At 47.7% G+C, this 21,036-nt stretch overlaps 1 long non-coding RNA gene across 1 annotated transcript; it reads right to left on the reverse strand.

Moving 5' to 3' along the window:
• Positions 1–1,314: 1,314 nt before the first annotated feature.
• LOC107000620 (uncharacterized) lies at positions 1,315–18,595 on the reverse strand. The gene is made up of 3 exons (XR_001447737.3): positions 18,456–18,595; positions 15,095–15,305; positions 1,315–1,547 (listed from the first exon to the last, which is right to left on the reverse strand). It is a non-coding gene; the product is annotated as an uncharacterized LOC107000620 (long non-coding RNA).
• Between the last annotated feature and the right edge of the window lie 2,441 nt (positions 18,596–21,036).

A 21,036-nucleotide genomic window follows, 5' to 3' on the forward strand; every position in this document is an offset into this window, starting at 1 on the left:
TCTTCAAGCCCTCTTCCCAGTTCTGCCTCTCCCTGTCTCCTGTCATGTCTGTCTCTGCTGACTGCCTCAGCAGTAGAATGCAGGGTGAGGGGCCAGGACCAAGCATGAATGCAGCGATGAGCCATGAGGAATAAGCAGGAAGAGAAGAAGGGTCTGGACTGGGGTGGATCAGGTTCAGTAGGGGGCAAGGAGGGATCCTAGGTCCCCCACTAACCTCAGAAAACCCATTATCTTCTTCTCTCCCTTTTAATTTCTGACCACATAATTCACATCAGGCATTGTGCTAAACTTTTTATAACCATTACACCCATTAAAGTTCAGCTCAAGTATAACCTCCCATGGGAAGTTTTCTATAATTATTGTGCCCTCCTTCGCCTACTAGCGAGGTAATACTTCCCACACTTCTTCATTCCTCCTGCATCATAACAAGTATCTTAGTCCATTTTGTGTTGTTATAAAGGCTGGGTAACTTATAAAGAAAAGAGTTTTATTTGGATCACAATTCTGAGAACTGAGAAGTTCAAGATTGGGCATGTGATGAGGGCCTCAGGCTGCTTCCACCCATGGTGGAAGGCGAAGGGAAGCTGGTGTGTATAGAGACCACACGGAGAGAGAGAAAACAAAAGAGGCAGAGGGAGATACCAGGATTTTCCAACAAGCAGCCTTTGCAGGGGCTAGTAGAGTAATAACTCACTCCTGAGGGAGGGTATTGACCTATTCGTAAGGGATCTTCCCCATGACCCAAACACTTCTCATGAGGCCCACCCTCCAACATTGGGGATGAAATTTCAACACGAGTCTTGGAGGGGACAATCATCCAAATGATGGCACCATTTTTTCCTTGGACTAACATCTCAATTATCATAATGGCCTTATGAGGTAGGCTCTATGGTTATCTAATGTTGACTGTTAGTATCTCCATTTATCAGGTGGATAAACCAAGGCTCATGGAGGCTAACCAATTTGCTCACAAGCGAGTGGCTTAGCCACCATTTATTTATTTGTTTGTTTGTTTGTTTATTTATTTATTGAGATGGAATGTCACTCTGTCACCCAGGCTGGGGTGCAGTGGCGCGATCTTGGCTCACTGCAACCTCTGCCTCCCAGGTTCAAGCGATTCTCCTGCCTCAGCCTCCCAGGTAGGTGGGATTACCACGTCTGGCTAATTTTTGTATTTTTAGTAGAGACGGGATTTCACCATGCTGTCCAGGCTGCTCTAGAACTCCTGACCTCAGGTGACCCACCCGCCCATGCGTCCCAAAGTGCTGGGGTTACAGGCGTGAGTCGCTTAGCCACCATTTAAACCCCACTCTATTTGGCTGCAAAACTCAAATCTTTCCAGTGCACCAGGAGGACTCAGGGATCCACTTAACTGAGAGAAACAAAGATATCAACATGTTTAGCTGTTGATTCACATCGTGAGTTTGAAGAGGAGCTGGTGTGGCCAACAATGTGGATTGATGTCAGCAGGGACCAGTCAACTGGATCTGTGGTCTCTGAATGCTCCCTTAGTTCCAACCAACTTCTCAGGAATGCATGAGCATTCTCTGGACAGAGAAGCAAGTGGGTCGGGGTGAATACCCTCAGCTCTGAAGCCTGAGAAAATCTCTTCCCAAGGAATTGGTGCAAGGTACCACATTTACAGAAAACCTCTCTGAGGGCCTTCAGTGGGCTACAAAAGCCCACCCACTTTGAATCCTCACAGGAGGCTCACAGCTGGTAGATATGATAGATCATCCTTCCCACACCCATAATATAGACTGGAAAACCTTCCAGGGTAGGAACAAATCCAAGGCCATTAGAAAGAGGCAGAGCCGGGACTTGAACCCAAGTCTGTCAGATTCCTAATGTAGGCCTCTTTCTTCTAGTCCCACATTAAAGAAGCTAGAGGACTAAACTAGGAGGACCAGTGGTCATTCCACCTGTGGCATCAATAAAAAAGGTACCATTGTCCAAGGGCTGTGCTAAACACTTGGTGTGGTACGTTAATTCAATTTTTAATACACTACAAAATAGAAATGGTTATTAAACCCACTTATTAGATTAAAGAACTAAGGGCCTATATTACTTTTCTATTGCTGCTGAAACAAATTAGCATATACTAAGTGACTTAAAAATATTAGGAGCTTATTCTATTACAGTTCTGAGGGTCAGAGGTCTGAAATGGGTCTCACTGGGCTGGAGTGAAGGTGTCAGAAAGGCTGTTATCCCTCTGGAGAACAGGGGAAAATCAGTTCCCTCGCCTTTTCCAGCTTCTAGAGGCTGCCCTCATTCCTTACCTCTTGGACCCCTTCTCCATCTTCAAAGCCAGCATTTTCAGGCTGAGTCCTCCTCAAGCTGCCATCTCCATGGTTCTCTCTCTCTTCTGCCTCCCTCTTCCACTTTCGAGGACCCTTGTGGTTCCACTGGGCTTATCCATATAATCCAGGATAATCTCCCCCATTTTAAGGTCAACTGCTGTGCAGACTTAATTTCACCTGCAATCTTAATACTCCTTTGCCACTAAACCTAACATAGTCACAGGTCCACACAGGGCATCTAGAGTGAGCCTCTGATGGTAATGAGTTTTCTGTCCTCCGTGGAGTCAGTGAAGATGGAGCTCAGGAAGACAGGCATCCAAGCCAGTCCTTGGAGACAGGGTGGGTTGGGGGTTAAAACCTGCCTCTGTTGGGCGTCAGAGAAAAAGCAAACTGTAGGATAAGTATGTCCAAACCCTCCCCAACTCATCACATCCCTTGATCTCCCCATGCCATATACTTCTTCTCCCACCACTTGGAAATTTTCCCTGACCCCCAGTACAGCTGGGTCTTTTATGCTCTGTGGCTTTTCATGTGCTGTTCCAGTCTCCATGATTTTCCCATTGTTTCACACTAGGGAGCATTGGTGGTTTGGTGGCAGAATTCTCACCACCCATTATTTCAGACTAATAACTCCATTTTATCTTCCAGGTCTCCTCTGCCATGCAAGTGGGACTTGACTCCTTTTAGCCCCATTCTTCCCTTCCCTCTCACTTCTGAGGTTGCTGGTTATTAACACAGATATTTTAACACACACACAGTTCCACTTGGGTTAAGAAAGGCTGTCATTACACTAGAAATTTCTGGTGTGATTCTAAAAAAAAGGAACATTCTTTAAACGTAATCTTTTAACTAGTATCCACTTTAGGCTCAGAAAATGTAAGCTACCTATGGCCTGACAAAGGCAAGTACAACCTATTCCTGTCTCAAAATGTTTCTAAAATTAGAGTGAACATTGTGTTAACCGCCACAGTTAAAATCAAAATGATGGATTTCTCTTCTGAAATCAATCCTAAAATGTTTCCTCTCCTGGCAGACAGAAAACTCATTCACCATTCGTACTATTATGATCCTTGTAATCACTTTTCAAAATTGCATTGTGACTACCCTTCACTCCATAAGGATTATGGTGGCCTTGGAGAAAAGAGAAATGCTGACCTCACACAGAGTCACTTCCTGTCTCGGCTCTAAGACCTTTAGATGCTTCCTGTAAGGAGCAAGCCAATCAGAGCAGAGCTGGGCTGAAACCTCCCAACTAAAGGAAGACTTTGTTAGCAGAGGAATGTTGACAGTTCTGATGAATCAACATAGAAAATGTCTAATGTTTTCAGTCATAGGAATGTCAAAGAGACACATCTAACTGGTGGATGCTTCCATTCAGAGCTGAGCTAAATAATTCTGAGCACTGGAATGCTGAAAAAAAAAAAAAGAGTACCTTTCATTTAACAGCTGAGAAATTTAAAATATTAATCCATTTATAATGTTCTTCCCCCACCTTGATTTTGAGGTCAGGGCACCTCCCCTTGATAATGGATTCATGACTTTAGGCAAATTGCTTCCTTTGTCCAGGCCTCAGCATTCTCCTCCCCAAAAGTGGGAATCACAGGCATTGCTGCACCGGGACATTGAGACTATTCAAGGAGATAATATAAGTGCAAGATTTGGCATAAAGAAAGCAGCCATGAACGTTTCCTTCTTGGCCAAGACATTCACGTCCCACTCCCATCCCCACTGTGCTCAGCCAGCACTTGGCTCTCTAAGGGATAGGAGGAAACATGTCAGAGTGGGCCAGTCACTAGAAGTTAGTGATTGTCCTAAGTTTGCTTTAATCTGTGCTGCCAACCAGCTGTGTGAGCTTGAGAAAATTGTTTCAAACTCTCTGAACATCACTTTTCTATAAAACGTGCAAAGAAATCCACCTCACCTAAGAGAGCTGTGAGGAGCAAATAATTTAGCACGTCAAAACGTCTTGAGAACCAGCACAGTCTCCACCCTGAAGAGGTCATGAGGGACCAAAAACAGTGTCATGATCTGCCTTCCAGAAGAACTTAAAAGAGGACAACTCAAAACAGAGCACTCTGAACTTTCTGCAAGAACTCATATCTAATGGTGAGGTTTGGGCTGTATACCAAAGGGAGGGAAAGGGAATATTTAAGAACAGGGCCAGGCACGGTGGTTCACGCCTGCAATTCCAGCCCTTTGGGAGGCTGAGAAGGGTGGATCACAAGGTCAAGAGATAGAAACCATCCTGGCCAACATGGTGAAGCCTCGTCTCTACTAAAAAAAAATACAAAAATCAGCTGGGTGTGGTGGCACGCGCCTGAAGTCCCCAGCTGCTTGGAAGGCTGAGGCAGGAGAATCACTTGAAACCGGGAGGCAGAGAGTTGCAGTGAGCCAAGATCGCACCACTGCACTCCAGCCTGGCGACAGAGTGAGACTCTGTCTCAAAAATAAATAAATAAATAAATAAATAAATAGAGTAGGAATTCAGTACCTTCTTATCATGTGAGGTTTTTGCCCACAGCCTCTTCTGTATGGTCACTCTGGACGCAACCCCAAGTCAGCTCCAGCCCGTTCTAAAGTTCTCCTTGGATGTCAGCATCATCCACATTGACAGTAAGGTTGGTCTTAGCCAAATGCTATATATAGTCAGCTGGGGGCAGGGAACTTAATGTGAAACACGAAAGCTTAATTTCTATTCTGCCCCCGATTCTTAAATTAGCCTGGGGCAGTTGTTCTCAACTGGGGGTGATTTTTGCCCTTCAGGGGACATTGAGCAATGTCTGGAGACATTTTTGGTTGTCATGTGACTGGGACATGGCTCCTGGCATCTTCAGGGTAGAATCCAAGGATGCTATTCAACATCTACAATGCGCACAACAGTTCCACCCCCCACTACCTGCCACCAACAAAAATTATCCAGCCCAATACGTCAATAGTGTCAAGGCAGAGAAACCCTAGTTAGGGGTGAGGCTCAGTCATTGGTATGTTTAGAAAGCTCTTCAGGTGATTCTAATGAGAGCCACTGGGTTAATCAAACGCTCAACAATTAGCCTTGGGGAATTAGAGTCTTTTAGATGAAGCCTCCATAATCAGCCAGCTGTTATTAAATCATCAATAGCTGTAGCCAAATTAAACCCAGAGTTAAGAGTGCTTCAAGCATTGACTTGTCCATTCCTGCAAGGGCAATCAACCGTCCAGTTTTTCCAGGACTAAGGGAGTTCCCAGGAGGTAGAACTTTCCTGTTTTAAGACTGGAGGAGGTCTGAGAAAACTGGGACAGGTGAGTCACCCTTGCTTCTGCCTCTCTCTTGTTTCCCTCCTTCACTCTCCATCTGTCCATGGTTTATTGTGTTTGTATGATGTGCCATGTCTATGCACACACTTTACCCATATTAGCTCAGGGAATGCTCAGAGCCCTAAAAGTTGGGTATTAAGATCACCAATTCCCAAGAACCCAGGGCTTCAATTACTTGGCCACAGAGGCTGCTCAGATAGTTAAGTGTCTGAGTTAGAACTCAAACCCAGGGCTGCCAACTCCATGGTTCTCACCACTAGATCACACTTTCTATTTCCTTCAGTAATATGATTCACAGCACACTCTGATGGGGTGACTCAGGGATGCTAAACCCCTTTGGGCAGGAATGCCGCATCCCAGTTCTGCAGAATCTCCCCTGTTTCCACTGATCCCATTCCACTGCATTTTACTTTGAGTTCCCAGTCAATTACAAAGAAAAGAATGGGGGCTCTGTAGATGACCTTCAGTCAAAACTAATTAACAAAGTCATCTCAGTATACTGCAATGCTGAAATCTCACAGGTAAATGAGAGAGAAATGAAACGAGGCTGGGTGTGGTGGCTCATGCCTGTAATCCCAGTACTTTGGGAGACTGAGGTGGGCAGATCACCTGAGGTCAGGCATTCAAGACCAGCCTGGCCAACATGGCGAAACCCCATCTCTACTAAAAATACAAAAATTAGCCAGGCATGGTGGCGCACCTGTAGTTCCAGCTACTCAGGAGGCTGAGGCAGGAGAATGGCTTGAACCCAGGAGGCAGAGGTCGCAGTGAGCCGAGATCTCGCCACTGCACTCCAGCGTGGGCGACAGAGTGAGACTCCAAATCAAAAAAAGAAAAAAAAAAAAAAAAAGGAAACTTACTGCTCCATTCTAGTCTCTCTGCATATCACATCTGTATTCCATAAAGTACAGATGATCATCTCCATGGTACAGAGAAGGGAATCGAGGCCAGAGAGGTGAATGCCAAGGCCATCTTCCCAGTAGGTGGCAAATCTGGTGTTAGAAGCCATGTCCGTTTACTCCAATGCCCATGCTTTTAGCATTTCATTCCATGCCATGTGGGGAAGCCTGACTTCTTGTTGATTTAACAGCCCAATGTGGGTAAAGCGCCCCTAACAAATCCCAGAAGATTGTCTCGAGGAGGCATTCATGCAGTGCAAACAGCATTACACGTGTCCTGGGCTTTGTAGCACCGTTTCAGATATTGACGAGGCCCATTAAAGAATTCTGAGAGAACAGGCTGCCTTAAGTGGAGCGGGTACTGAGTTCAGAATGCCTGGTGCAGTAATACACGGCATGGCGCCCTGCCATTCCAGGCAGAGGCCACGTGGAAGTCCGCCTGCACGCCCGTGCACGCACACCCCCAACCTCAGCAGACCTCCACCACCCACCCCTCTCCACTTGTGCCCACTGAGGTGTGAACCCCACAGTGCCCTGTGCATTTCTACGAAATGATATTTTATTAAATAAACAAACTGGAGCCGTTCCCATAGATTTATGAACAGTTCCTCAAGTCTCACTTGTTCGACCCACTGCGGATTTACGGCCCTGCATTAACCCCGTGAGCGCTCATAACGTTTACTAAGATAATGTTGGCAGGAGGGAGAAGGGATTTTTATAGCCGAGTAATAATTAGGAAATGCAGGGAGGACCGGGGAACCTGTTTATTGGTTACGCCGGGTGCATGGACAACGATGGGATTGTAGATTCTGCGCAGGTTTCTCTGGCGGAAATCAATTCCTTCCCTCTCGAGCCGGTTTTACCTCCACGGCTTGTCTGAAACCTGGTTTCTACTTTTAGAGAATGTGTTATCAGCGTGGTCAGGCCTCAGTCTTCAAAAGAGAAGGAGGGCAGTTGCCCAGGTGACCCCCGGTGCAAACTCGCCCCAGGTGCACTATTCAGGTAGCGGGACCTGAAGTGCACCGTTAGAAGCTGGAGGGAGGTGACATCCCCTGGAAACAGTTCAGTTCCCGCGGGTGAAGCATTGCTTCCTCCTCAGAGTGGGAGCAATTGGTTCTTCAGCCTCTTTCCTGACAACAGGTTTGCTTGGGGAAAAGAGAGAAAGCATTGTGGCATTGACGTTTAAGAGGAGTTGAAGAAGAGGAAGCTTGCAAAATGGTCATAAAATATGAGGGGGACCAGGCACGGTGGCTCACACCTGTAATCCCAGCACTTTGGGAGCCCAAGTGGGCAGATCACTTGAACTCAGGAGTTCAAGACTGGCCTGGGCAACACAGCAAGATCTCGTCTCTACAATTTTTTTTTTAATTAGTCAGGCATGGTGGCACGCGCCAGTGGTCCCAGCTACTGGGGAGGCTGAGGTGGGAGAATCACTTGAGCCTGGGAGGTCAAGGCCATGACTGCACCACTGCACTCCAGCCTGGGCAACAGAGTGAGACCCCGTTGTGAAAAAGAAAAAAGAAACTATGAGGGGCATAAATAATAAAGACATATTAGTAACAAGAATGACAAAAATCTGGCTGCATATAGGAGCCATGGTGGGTGGGTGTCAGGGGGAGAATTTAAAAGTACCAGTTCCTGGACCGAACCAATCAAAGCAGACCCTGGGTGGGGGGGTGGGGAAGGGCATTGTGTTTTCACAAACTCCCCAAGAATACTGATGCACAGAGAGGCTGAGACCAGCGAGTGGCCGCTATAAACTGCTTTCCGATCTGTATGGCCCGGCTGCTCGCAGGGTGGGCTGCAAGTCAGCAATCATGGGCCTCACCTGGGAGCTGGCTGGAATGCAGAGTCTCAGGCCCTGCCCCAGCCTTACTGAATCAGCACCAGCATCCCAGCAAGCTCCTCTGGGATTCACCTGAGTGTTCGAACTTGAGAAGCGCGGTAATGCGGCATTTGACTCTCAGAAATGCTACCTCTCCCCACAGTAGGTAGAGGAGCCACTCCCTCTGCTTTCCCATTTTACAGGGGGAACAAAAAATCAAGGTTCAGGGAAGTTTAGTCACTTGCCCGAGATCACACAGAGCCAGGACCGCCCAGACACCACATCTTCCTCTGCATCTCACACTCACACAGCCACTGCTGGGGGAAATCTGGGCACCGTGGCAGGTGCAAGGGAGGTGCTTGTGGGCTGGAGCTAAAAATGAAAGATGGAAGAGGGGCGCCCTAGGGAAGGGGATCAGTGAGTAGTTGTCAATTAGTCACCCGGCCTTCCGCAGCTGGCAGAGTGGGGCCCTGTCTAGGCTGCCACCCCCGCCTCCCGCCGCCTCTGCCCTCTCTGCTTTCCCCTTCCAGAGCCTCCTTGAGATCTGAAACTCAAACAAGGGGGCATGAATAATGTAGCGCGATTGCTCCTCTCGTCTCTCCTCAATCCTCAGAGGGTGAGCGAGGCTCCTTGTCTGCCTCATTAGTGGCCGTTCAACCATTTGATTTCAGTAACAGTGTGCCTTCCTCGGAATTTTCATACTTATTTGCGTCACCGGAGTCAACACTGAATTTTTGAATCCACATGAAATTTTAATGGAGTGATCTGCATACAGCATGGTCCCGGCTGGGGCTCCAACGACGGGCTAGGAGAGGGACAGCCTGATCTGATGATGGGCTGATCACAGACACACGGGTGGGAGCCTAGTTCACTCCCAGTCTGGAGCCCAGATTGGGGCACGGGGTGATAGGGAGGGTCCCCAAGGGCTGAGAGGGTCCTGCCAGCTAAACTCCCTGCAGCCAAGATTAGCAGCTACCAGTTTCAGGTGAATGGTTAAGGACTCCACTCTGGAGCCTGTAAGCCCTGAGGTCAAAATCCAGCTTTACCACTTCCTGGCTGTGTGACCTAGGGTAAATTGCTTTACCACTCTGAGCCTGTTTGCTTATCTGTGAAATGAGGATTATAACAGAGTTGTTGCTGCAGGGCTTAAAGAGGTAATCCAAGTAAATCCCTTAGCCCAGTGTTTGGCACGTGATAAGCAGTTAATGCTTAGTAGATACGATGATGATACCTAATGTTTAATAGATATGACAATGTGATGATGATGATAATGATGATGATGTTTTCCTCCGTCTTTCACCCCACACGCATGACTAGAACTGTGTAGTTTGCAAAACATATTCATGTCTGACTTTTTGTTTTTTTCATCTGTCCTTTGGATTTGGTAGACTGATCTCAGCTGATTCCAGCTTTACCTCTTACACACTACAGGAGTTAGAAGAAGTTAACTTCATCTCCTTGATCCTCAGTTTTCTCGCCTATGTAACGGGGAGACTACACCCTACCCTGTAGGACTCTTCATCAGGATTCAATAGGAAAACGTCTGTAAAATGCTTCGCCTTGTGCCTCACACGGGGCAGGCACCGTACACGGGATGATGTTCTTAATTCTAAGCACACGTTTTGTTCACATTTTGCATCTCTGAATTCAGGGTCCATCTGCCATTGTGAGAGCATCTTAAATCCTCGAACTATAATAATATTATTTCCATACAGGGTATTTATTTATCCAGTGCTTGTTCGTGTTCCAGGCACGTGCTAAAAGCTGCATGAGAGCTGTAATAGTTCACGCAATTCTTGCAACAACACAGAAAGTAGGTGTTTTTTTCTAAATGCGCTTTGAGGATGGGGAAATGGTGCCTCCAAGAGATGGTGGTTCCTCCCCTGGGTTCCACAGCTGGTTTGCATTACAAAATTCCTGTTCTTAGGAGCTGTACTCTGGCGGGTCTGTCCCATCCCCCCATCCCGTGTGAACAGCTAAGGAGAGGAAGGACCAGGAAGAGTGGCATGGCCAGTAAGTGGCAGAGCTGGAACTGGACCCCAAGTCCGTAGGATGACAAATGCTGGGCTCTTTCTGCTAGGACCCACCATGGCTGGCAGGTGGATGGGCAGCATGATCTTTCTATTACGTGGCTCTGGTGCAGTCCAGGACAACCTTGCCTGAGCCTGGAAACTGGCTCTCATTCCCAGGTGTCTTGCAAGTATCTCTGAGCCTCACTTTCTTCTCCTGTAACATGAAGGAGGTGAAAATACCAACCTCTCCGAAGTATTGTGAGGATTAAACAGAGCAATGCATAGAAATAGTTTCTGCCAGCCATGGAGGCACCCCAAATGTGAGTGATTGATCAGGACAGAGAAAGGCAGGGGCGCTGGGAGGAGCTGCAGCACAGGATCTGGAAGCTGAAAAGAGCCACCAAGGGGTCTCCATCCCTTCCCAGTACTGGCCTTCCTCCTGTGGGATGCTCAGTGAGGACAGTCTTCCCTCCCCACCTGACACAGAGATGGGAGTGAAATGAAACACAGCCCCTACCCCACCCGCTGCTGCCCAGGATTTCTCACCCGGGGTAATGAAATGGAAGGAATTTCTGCTGAGAATGGTGATTACTAACCTGCCAAGATGAGTGAGAAAAATCAATTCAGAGAATGTAGGAGAGAAGGCACTCTACTGAATGGGGGAGGTATGGGAGAGATGAGAGGGTGGGAGGGACAGAAAGAGAGAGACCTGGGAGAAAAGAGAGAAAGAGGGAAAAAATGAGAGAGAGAGAGAGAGGGAGAAGGTGAGCTGCACATCTATTCATCGAGAACGAACTTCAGGGAGATTCAGCCTCAATCCCTCTCTCACAGTTTCTGTCTTCAGTGATCAGACAAGGACAGCAGGAAAGTGGGTTGCAGAGGCAAACACACGCCATTCAGCAGAGATTTAGTGTGTTTGGGGTTGCCAACAACTCTATATTTCTAACCAGCTCCTGGGGATGCTAAGCCTCTGGTCTGGGAACTTGACTGGGAGTATCAAGGCTGAAGATGGAAATCATCAACTTGCCCATTGGTAAATTGATATCACAAATGTTTCACAAGTGTGTGCTATGTGTTTTAAACTGGTGAGCCAAGCACTTACTAAACACACAGTAGGCTTTGTTGAATGTTACTGGAGAGAAGTCTTTAGTTATTCATTGTTTAATTGAGGTGAAATTCACATTACATAAAATTAACGACTTTAAAGTACCCAATTCAATAGCATTAGTTCATTCACAGTGTTGTGCAACCATAGCTCTGTCTAGTTCCAAAACATTGTCATTACCTCCAAAGAACACCTCATACCATCAGTAGCCATTCCCTTTTCTTCTTTTTTTTTTTTTTTTTTTTTTTAGGCAGAGGCTCGTTCTGTTGCCAGACTGGAGTGCAGTGGTGCGATCTCGGCTCACTGCAAGCTCCACCTCCTGGGTTCATGCCATTCTCCTGCCTCAGCCTCCCGAGTAGCTGGGACTACAGGCGCACACAACCACGCCCAGCTGACTTTTGTATTTTTCAGTAGAGATGGGGTTTCACCATGTTAGCCAGGATAGTCCCCATCTCCTGACCTTGTGATCTGCCCACCTTGGCCTCCCAAAGTGCTGGGATTACAGGCGTGAGCCACTGCACCTTGCCACAGTTCCCTTTTCACTCTTTCTCCCAGCTCCAGCAACCACTAATCTACTTTCCGTCTCTATGGATTTACCTATTCTGGATATTTCATACAAATAGAATCGTACGTAGTATGTGACCTTTTGTGTTGAGTTTCTTTCACTTAGAGTCAGACATGTACCTGCACACGGATGTTCATAGCAGCATTGTTCACAATAGCCAAAAGGTGAAAACAACTCAAATGTCCATTAGCAGATGAATGGACAAGCAAAATGTGGTATACAATGGAATATTATTCAGCCATAAAGAATGAAGAAGTACTGATCCACGCTGTGGCATGGAATAGCTCTGAAAATGTTACACTAAGTAAATACTTTTTAAAATGCTGTTTCTTGCCGTCGTGGCTGTCGCCATGATCCTGACTACCTCGACTCAAGTGTGGTCACCTTTCATTCCAAACAAATGTCAGCTGAGCGGCCACCATGGGCAGGATGCTGGACACTCCAGGAATAGAGGTCAGTTAGACCACGACTGCCACCTTGGGTCCTTACTGACTTGCTCCATGGCCTTAGGCAAGTCCCTTCCCCTCTCTAAACCTCAGACTTCTAATCTGTGGAATGGGATTCCAGATTTCTTACCAGGTTGGCACAAGCGTTAGGTCAAGGTGAGGTCTCTGAGTAAGCCACTGAACTGGACAAGTGTCGGTCACTGCTATGGTCTGAATGTGTTCTCCCAAAAGTCATGTATTGAAATTCTTACCCCCAGTATGATGCTGTTAGGAGGTGGGACCTGTGGGAGTGATTAGGTCATGAGGGTGGAGCCCTCATGAGTAGAATTAGTGCCCTCATTAAAGAAACCTCACTGGACTTCCCAGCACCCTTTCCACCATGCGAGGATACAGCAAGAAGTTGGTAGTCTGCAACCTGGAAGAAAACCTCCATTGGAATCAACTCTGCTGGCCCTGATGTAGGACTTTCAGCCTCCAGAACTGTGAGAAATAAATTCCTGCTGTTTATGAGCCATCCAGCAACAGACTGAGACAGTTGCTGTCACTGTGAGTTGTACAAGGTAAGAGGGACCTCAGGACCTACCATCGTCCTCAGAGTTTGGGAGTCAGAACCTGAATGTGTGGAAAGAGAATTAGCAGTCCAAGGAGAGCACTGGCCAGAGTAGGGATCCCAGAGAGTGACTGCTGTTATGTAAAATCCATGCCCATGGCCCACCGGGCACATCTAATCCAGTGCTGACTCCCTCGCAGACTTTGGCTGGACCCTAGAACTCATCCAGCCCAACTTCCTCATGCCACAGGTGAAGAATCAGAGACTGTAGGGAGAGAAGTGACTTGCCCACAGTCTATCAGATAAATTTCCTTTCATTTGTTACTGACTGCCAGGAAAGATGGTGGATTGAACGCACTCCTTTAATACATTTCCTTCCCTAAAATACAATACTATTATAATCAAGGATTTGTTTTAAAGGCATAAACTCATAAGGACAAGGAGAATGGAGGAAAAGATAACAGTTATGAGGTTTGGAAATGGGAAGGTGAGTAGGCGATGGTGGTAATTGACTTAGCAGATCCAACATGGCTAAGAAGTGGGGATGGTGAGGGACCAACCCAATCTGCACCCATTCGTTATGTCATTCAATTATCTTTCATTTGTCAGTTTCTCTGTTCAGGCCCAGGATGAAGATGAATGGGACTCTCCAGACCATGCTGCCCGGTGGTGCGTGATCTTCTGGTGGCAACAGGGAAGCAAACGAGGCAACATCTGGAGGCCTGTAATGCAGACATGCAGTTGGCCCTCCATATTCTTGGATTCTGCATTCGTGGATTCAACCAACCACGCACTGAAAATAATCAGAGGAAAAAAAGAATGGTTGCAGGCCAGGCGCAGTAGATCATGCCTGTAATCCCAGCACTTTGGGAGATTGGAGGGGGAGGATCACTTGAGGCCAGGAGTTGGAGACCAGCCTGGCCTAACATAGAGAGACACCACCTCCGTTAAAAAATAAAATTAAAAAAAATACTTGAGAGCTTATTGGAAGAGGTCAAAAAGCAATTCACCTGAATCTCGTAAGGCAACGCAATCTGTAGGCCCTTAGTTTTCTGTTTCTCTATTATATTTAAGGATTCTCACTCACTCACTCAATGTAACATAAGAAGATGTAACATAATAAGTATTTTCAGCCAGGCACAGTGGCTCACACCTATAATCCCAGCACTTTGGGAGGCCGAGGCAGGAGAATTGCTTGAGCTCAGGAATTTGAGATCAGCCTAGGCAACAAAGCAAGATCCGGCCTCTCCAAAAAAATTTTAAAATAAGCTGGGTGTGGTGGTGCATGCCTACAGTTCTAGCACCTCAGGAGGCTGAGTGGGAGAACTCCTGGAGCCCAGGAGGTGGAGGATGTAGTGAGCTATAATGGAGCCACTGAACCTCAGCCTGAGTGACACAGACAGACGCTGTCTCAAAAAAAAAAAAAAAAAGAATGGTTGTACTGAACATGTACAGACTTATTTTCTTGTCATTACTCCCTAAACAATAGAATATAACAAGTATTTACATAGTATTTATGTTATATTAGGTATTAGAAGTATTCTAGAAATGATTTAAAGCATACAGGTGGATTGTGTAGGTTATCTGCAAATACTATGTCATTTTATATCAGTGACTTGAGGATTCGTGGAGTTTGGTATCCACATGGGGTCCTGGAACGAATCCCTCATGGGTAACCAGGGATGACTGTACATAAGGTACCAAGAGGAAACGCCAAACTCTCTTTGGAGGGATAAAAGGTAAAGGGTGCAAGGACAGAGGAGTTTGAGTTTGAGTTGGTTATGGAAGAAGGGCCAAGAAAGAGGAGGGAGGACTCCCAAGAACAGGAAGAGCTCATAGGAAGACAAGGAGCAAAGATCTAAAACTTTCAGAGCATTCCAGGTCCCTTAGAGACACCCTCAGGTACAGATCTTGAAGGACCCTGTAAGTCAGAACGCAGGGGATACTAGGGAACCATTGAAAGGTTTTAAGCAGTGAAGTGACAAGATCCAGAAAGATTACTCTGACTGGGGTGGACCAGAGGAGTCTTTAGAGCTCCCACTTATGTCTCTTAACCTTTCTCCATCCCTCCTTCCACAAGCTTTAACTGAGCGCCTACCATGTGCATAGCCCATTCTAGGTGCCTGAGACTACCGTGTGCATAGTCCCATACTAGGAGCCAGGTATCTGCACACAAGTGCATGGCATGATCAGCCTTGAGCAGTAGTAATTGGGCCCCGTCTGCATCTGCTGTCTCCTGTTGCTTGGAAAACACTTCCCACTGAGCTTCAAATGTGCACCTGCTGGCCCTCACACTCGCATAAAAGTCTCTGAAAAAAAAATTGATTATATTCATTCTCTTAACCTCACCCCAACCCGAACATAAATCGTCTCTGTTTATAACACTTCTGGCATTTTGTGCATTTTGCCGAGTAACATAAAATGACAATAAATTTAGGCCCCACCAGCAGAAAAGTACCTAAAATGCCACATGTCACTAATATTGACAGGTTCTAAAAGTAAAACTTGGAAATGGTTCAGGCGACATAAATTAAAATAAAAATATATACTTTGTCCTTGAGAGAGAATCAGCTAAAATTAAACCTCGGTGTGGGTGGGATGTCCAGGAATATGAAGGAAGGAAACATCAGGGATGCATGGTTCAGAACAGAGTCCCAGAATGGGAGGCCAAGAAGGACCCAGAGAAAATTCAAGCTAGGACCTTGATGGAAAAAAGAAGGACTGCTCTTAAACCTGCACTGTCCCATACTGTAGTCGCTACCTTTATGTGAGCATTTAAATATAAATCTAAATACAATAAAAATGCAGCTTCTCAGTTGCACTAACCACATTTCAAGTGCTGGGTAGCTACCCGAGGCTACCGAGCACTTGAGTAGGACGGCAGATTAGAGATCACAGAAAGTTCTATTGGACAGCTCTGTCTAGGAGCAGAGCATCCCTGCCACCCTGCAGGGTGACTGACACCTGAGTCTCCTCTCCTTCCTCCCAGCCTTCTCTCCTCCACTTCCTCCTCTCTTCCTCGGTCTCCTCTCTTCTCTCTCTCTTTCCCTCACTCCTCTTTTCTCTCTTCTCTCTCCCTTCTCTTCTTTCTCCCTTCTCTTCTTTCTCCCTTCTCTTCTTTCTCTCCCCTCCCCTCTCTCACTTTCTCTCTCTCCTCTCTTTCTCCTCTTTCTTTCTCCCCTCTCTTCTCTCTCTCTACCCTCCTCCTCTTGTCTCTATTTTTAAAGTTTTACTCTAAGTTCAGGGCTACATGTGCAGTTTTATTACGTAGGTATATCTGTGTCATGGGGGTTTGTTGTATTGATTATTTTATCACCCAGGTATGAAGCCCAGGACCCATTAGTTATTTTTCCTGATCCTCTCCCTCCTCCCATCCTCCACCCTACGATAAGCCCCAGTGTGTGTTGTTCCCGTCTATGTGTCCATGTATTCTCGTCATTTAGCTCCCACTTATAAATGAGAATGTGCAGTATTTAGTTTTCCATTCCCATGTTAAGTTTGCTAAGGATAATGGCTTCCAGCTCCATCCATGTTCCTGCAAAGGACATGATCTTTTCTCTTTCTCTCTCTCTCTTCTTCTCTCTTTTTCCTTTCTCTTCTCTCTTTCCCTTTTCTCTCTCCTCTCTCTTTCTTTCTTTCTCTCTTTCTTCCCTCTACTCTTTTCTGTCCCCTTCTGGCCCCATCTTTCTCCTCTCTTCTCTGTCTCTTTCCCTTTTTCTCTCTCTCTTTCTCAATGACTGTTTGCCTCCCCCAAATTGTCTTTCTCTTTCCTCTTTCTCTCTTCTATTTCCCTTCCATTTTATATGCATTGCTAAAACGTAAATACATGGAATTCAGAAGGCAGCGCAGGATTTGGAAACCAGGGTTCCAAAGCCCTGCTTGACCATTCTGCAGCTGTGAGGTTTCAGCAAGTGACTCCAGCAGGCTTGTCATCCTCTACACTGGTAATGATGGGGACAATAATCCCTACTGTGCTTGGCCGTTGAATTACATCACCTGTTCAGTGGCACGCAGTAGGTGCTCAGTGGATGCAACTTTCTTCTTTCTTCTCCTTGATCACAAAGCTTCAGAGGCTCACAAAAATCTATCAGAATTTTCTCAGCCTCTTAAGCTCAGAACAGGAGCCTCACCATATTTTCCATCTTTCATCTCTGACTTTAACCCACTCAATCCTCTTCCACGTTCCAAACATTCCACACACTTTCCGACCACCAGGCCTTTGCACATGCTACGTGCCCAGCCTAGGATGCCCCTTTCCCCTTTGGCCTGCCTTAGCCTGCTTCCCTCCGTGGAGAATTCGGCTCAGAGGTCACCACAGCCCCTTTGTCCTCTGCAGCTACTAACACAGGACAGGTTAAGAACCCAATAAAGATAGAAGATGTAGACAGAACCCCAGAGAAATTAGAGAGCTGGTCAGGCTCATATCAGGCAGACTGAAACCTGATCTCAATCTCTGGCTAAGACGACATATTTCATACATTCAATCAATAGTTTTGGGCATCAACTGTTTGCATACTCCTGCCACAGCTGGATGCAGAGATGCATCAGGCACGTTTCTTTCTGGAGGAATCACAGCCCAGTGGGGAAAGAGACCCTCCCCAGTGCAGTTACTATACAGCGTGGTAAGTTCTGGAATACAGGTGGGTGAAGGTGTCCTGGTCGCACAAAAGGGGGCTAGCAGTCCACTTGAGGAAGTTATGGGGACTTCAGAAAATGCCCCAAGGGCAGAGCATTTGGTGCGGCGGGAGGTGAGGTTGCCACAAAGCAGCTGGCTTTTGTGGTAGGGACATTCCAGGACAGGTGACAAGACAGGAGCGGAGGAGGCGTGTGAGAGCCAAAGGAGTCCAGGGACACGAGCTTTTCAGTGGGACTGAGCTTAGCTAGGAAGAGGGGACTAGAAGGAAGCCAGGTCAGGAGGGTGAATGGGGCTAGACCACCGCGAGGAGTCACACAGGTTGGCTAAGGAGCTGGGACTTGACCCTGAGTGCAGCCAGGAGTCCCGGAAAGGGTTAAAGCAAGAGAGACCCGTGACCATAGAGGCGGTTTAGAAATCCGACTGCTCTGGGCCGGCCCTATGGTGGGGGGCAGTGTGGTGTCCGACCCAGAATGGAGGTGGGGGCCGAGATAAGGCAGGGGTGGCCCTGGTGCAGAGAGAGATGGGGAGGGGTGGAGAGAGTGGCCAAGAAGGAGCGAGTCCCATCCCGGGCCTCGCCCTTCCCCCTTTGGCGGCGGCTGCCTCGGGCGTCTAACTACCTCCCCCTCCCCAACCCTTTCCCTCCCCACCCCCTCCCTGCCTTCTGGCTGCACAATTTGTGAAGAACATTATGTAAATGGGCTTTATGCAAATCTAGCCTCTCCCCCTGCTCGCTCGCTGGACTCCTGAACCCTAATTAACTTGCCAAAGCCTAATGTTGCCGTCCCCTCTATACCGGCCCAGCCCCCCAGCCCGCTCCCCGAACCAAGAAATCCGTCTTCAGAAGCAAGTGCGGTCTAATCGCTCCCTCATTTGAATGTGCGGGCTGTCACCCACACCGTTAGCCCGCAGGAGAAGGCGGCCTTTCAACCCCTGACACTTGTGCTTCCTATGCGCCTCCAAAATAAATGCCTCCCTTTCTTCGCACCAACCCCTCCCGCCTTATTTTTGCTCGCTTCTAGACCCAGAAACAGCCTGGGGAAAGTTGATGCAATCTCTCATTATCTTCAAGTCTTTCGTCCACCACTCAGCATCGCCCTCCTCTCCCCGACCTCAAGGTCAGGGATCTAATACCCTCTCCCCTCCCTCTCTCTCAACTGCTCAGGAAAGAAGCAAGGCCTGGGCGCGGTGGCTCAAGCCTGCAATCCCAGCACTTTGGGAGGCCCAGGCGGGCAGATCACCTGAGGTCAGGAGTTCAGACCAGCCTGGCCAAAAAGGTGCAACCCTATCTTTATTAAAACAAACAAACAAACAGGAGGCTAAGGCAGGAGAATTGCTGGAACCGGGGAGAAGGAGGTTGCAGTGAGCCGAGATCGCGCCCACTGAACTCCAGCCTGGGTGGAAAAGGAAAGAGAGAAGGAAAGGAGAGAGAGAGAGAGAGAGAGAAAGAAACGAGGGAGGGAGGGAGGGAGGAGGCAGGGAGCGGGGGTGGGGGGGGAGAGAGAGAGAGAGAGAAAGAAAGAAAGGAGGGAGGGAGGGAGAGAGGAGGGAGGGAGAGAAAGGAGGGAGGAAGAGAAAGGAAGGAGAGAGAGAGAAAGACAGGAAGGAAGGAAGGAAGGAAGGAAGGAAGGAAGGAAGGAAGGAAGGAAGGAAGGAAGGAAGGAAGGAAGGAAGGAGAGAGAGAGGAAGGAAGGGAGGGAGGGAGGCAGGGAGGAGGGAGGGAGAGAAAGGAGGGAGGAAGAGAGAGAAAGGAAGGAAGGAGGGAGAGAGAAAGACAGGAAGGAAGGAGAGAGAGAGGAAGGAAGGGAGGGAAGGAGAAAGGAGGGAGGGAGAGATCGGTGTTTCCTGAAATCAGAGCAGCAAGGATGTATTCAGCTCCTGCTCCCTGCAAGGCACTGTTTGTGTGCCTACCCCCTAAATGAAGGTATGTTGTTGACCTAGAAAAGACTCCAGGAACATCTCTTCCAGCCTCCTTGGGTCTTTTTAAAGACAGGGTCTTGCTCTGTCACCCAGGCTAGGGTGCAGTGGTATAATCACAGTTCACTGCAGCCTTGAATTCCCAGGCTCAAACAATCCTCCAGCCCCAGCCTCCTGACTACTACAGGTGCACACACGCCACCATACCCAGCTATTTTTTTTCAATTATTTTTTTAGAGAGCTTTGTTTCCAAGGCTGGTATCAAATTCCTGGCTTCAGGTAACCCTCCTGCATTGGCCTCCTGAGTAGCTGTGACTACAGGCATGCACCACCATCCCTGGCTAATTTTTAAAACAAAATTTTATAGAGACAGAGGTCTCACTATGTTGCTGAGGCTGGTCTCAAACTCCTGGCCTCAAGCGATCCTCCTTGTCTGGGCCTCTCAAAGTGTTGCGGTTATAGGCATGACCCACCACGCCAGGCCTTTCTTTTTTTTTGTCATTGTTGAGACAGGCTCTTACTCTATTGCCCAGGCTGGAACGCAGTGGTGCAATCTCGCCAGCCCTTGACTTTTTTTTTTTTTTGAGACAGAGTCTCGCGCTGTAGCCCAGTGGCACAATATCAGTTCACTGCAACCTCTGCCTCCCTGATCCAAGTGATTCTCCTGACTTCGCCTCCTGAAGAGCTGGTACTACAGGCACGCACCACCACACCCAGCTAATTTTTGTGTTTTTGGTAGAGACAGGGTTTCAGCGTGTTGGCCAAGCTGGTCTTGAACTCCCGATCTCAGGTGATCAGCCCACCACGGCCTCCCAAAGTCCTGGGATTACAGGCGTGAGCCGCCGCGCCGGCCCAGCCTTGATTTTAAAGATAGTTGAACCCATGTTCCACCACCAATGATGCATCCAAGGTCATGCAGCAGGGATGGGCAGGAAGGCAGCCTCCTAGTCCCCCACACGGCCTGGGCCTTTCTGCTTAACATCCCTCATTCGAAACAGCACAGCCTAAAGTAGCTGAGCTGTTCTGGCAGCCTTGTGCATACTCCCTTCGGGTGCAGAACAAAGTAAAGTAACGACTTTCCCTGGAAACAGGAAGAATTGTGTTGTCAGACGATTCCTGCTGCTGCAGCAAATTCCCTGGATGCGGCTCCCAAAGCAGAGATGGGAGAGGGGGTGGCTGCCTCTGGAATCTGGGGGCAGAGCAGGCAAGGTGTCTAGGACTCGGCATTGTAAATGGGTTTTTGAAAGACACAAATGTCGGACATTTGCTGGTGTGATAACAAGCAGGGTCGTCATTCCTTTATCCGTTCACTTATCCAGCCATCATTTATTCAGGAAATATTTATTGTCCGTAGCGCCTGGGCCAGAGTGAATCCCAAAATATATTTCTGCCCACAGAACCTGGTAACCCACTTGTCACTGGTTACAAGAAACCAAGATCACCATATGCAAACAGCCGTCTGACACCACGTCTTTCCTGATGGCCAAATC

This window comes from Macaca mulatta, chromosome 10 (genome assembly GCF_049350105.2).
Source record: "Macaca mulatta isolate MMU2019108-1 chromosome 10, T2T-MMU8v2.0, whole genome shotgun sequence".
Classification (NCBI taxonomy): Eukaryota; Metazoa; Chordata; class Mammalia; order Primates; family Cercopithecidae; genus Macaca; species Macaca mulatta.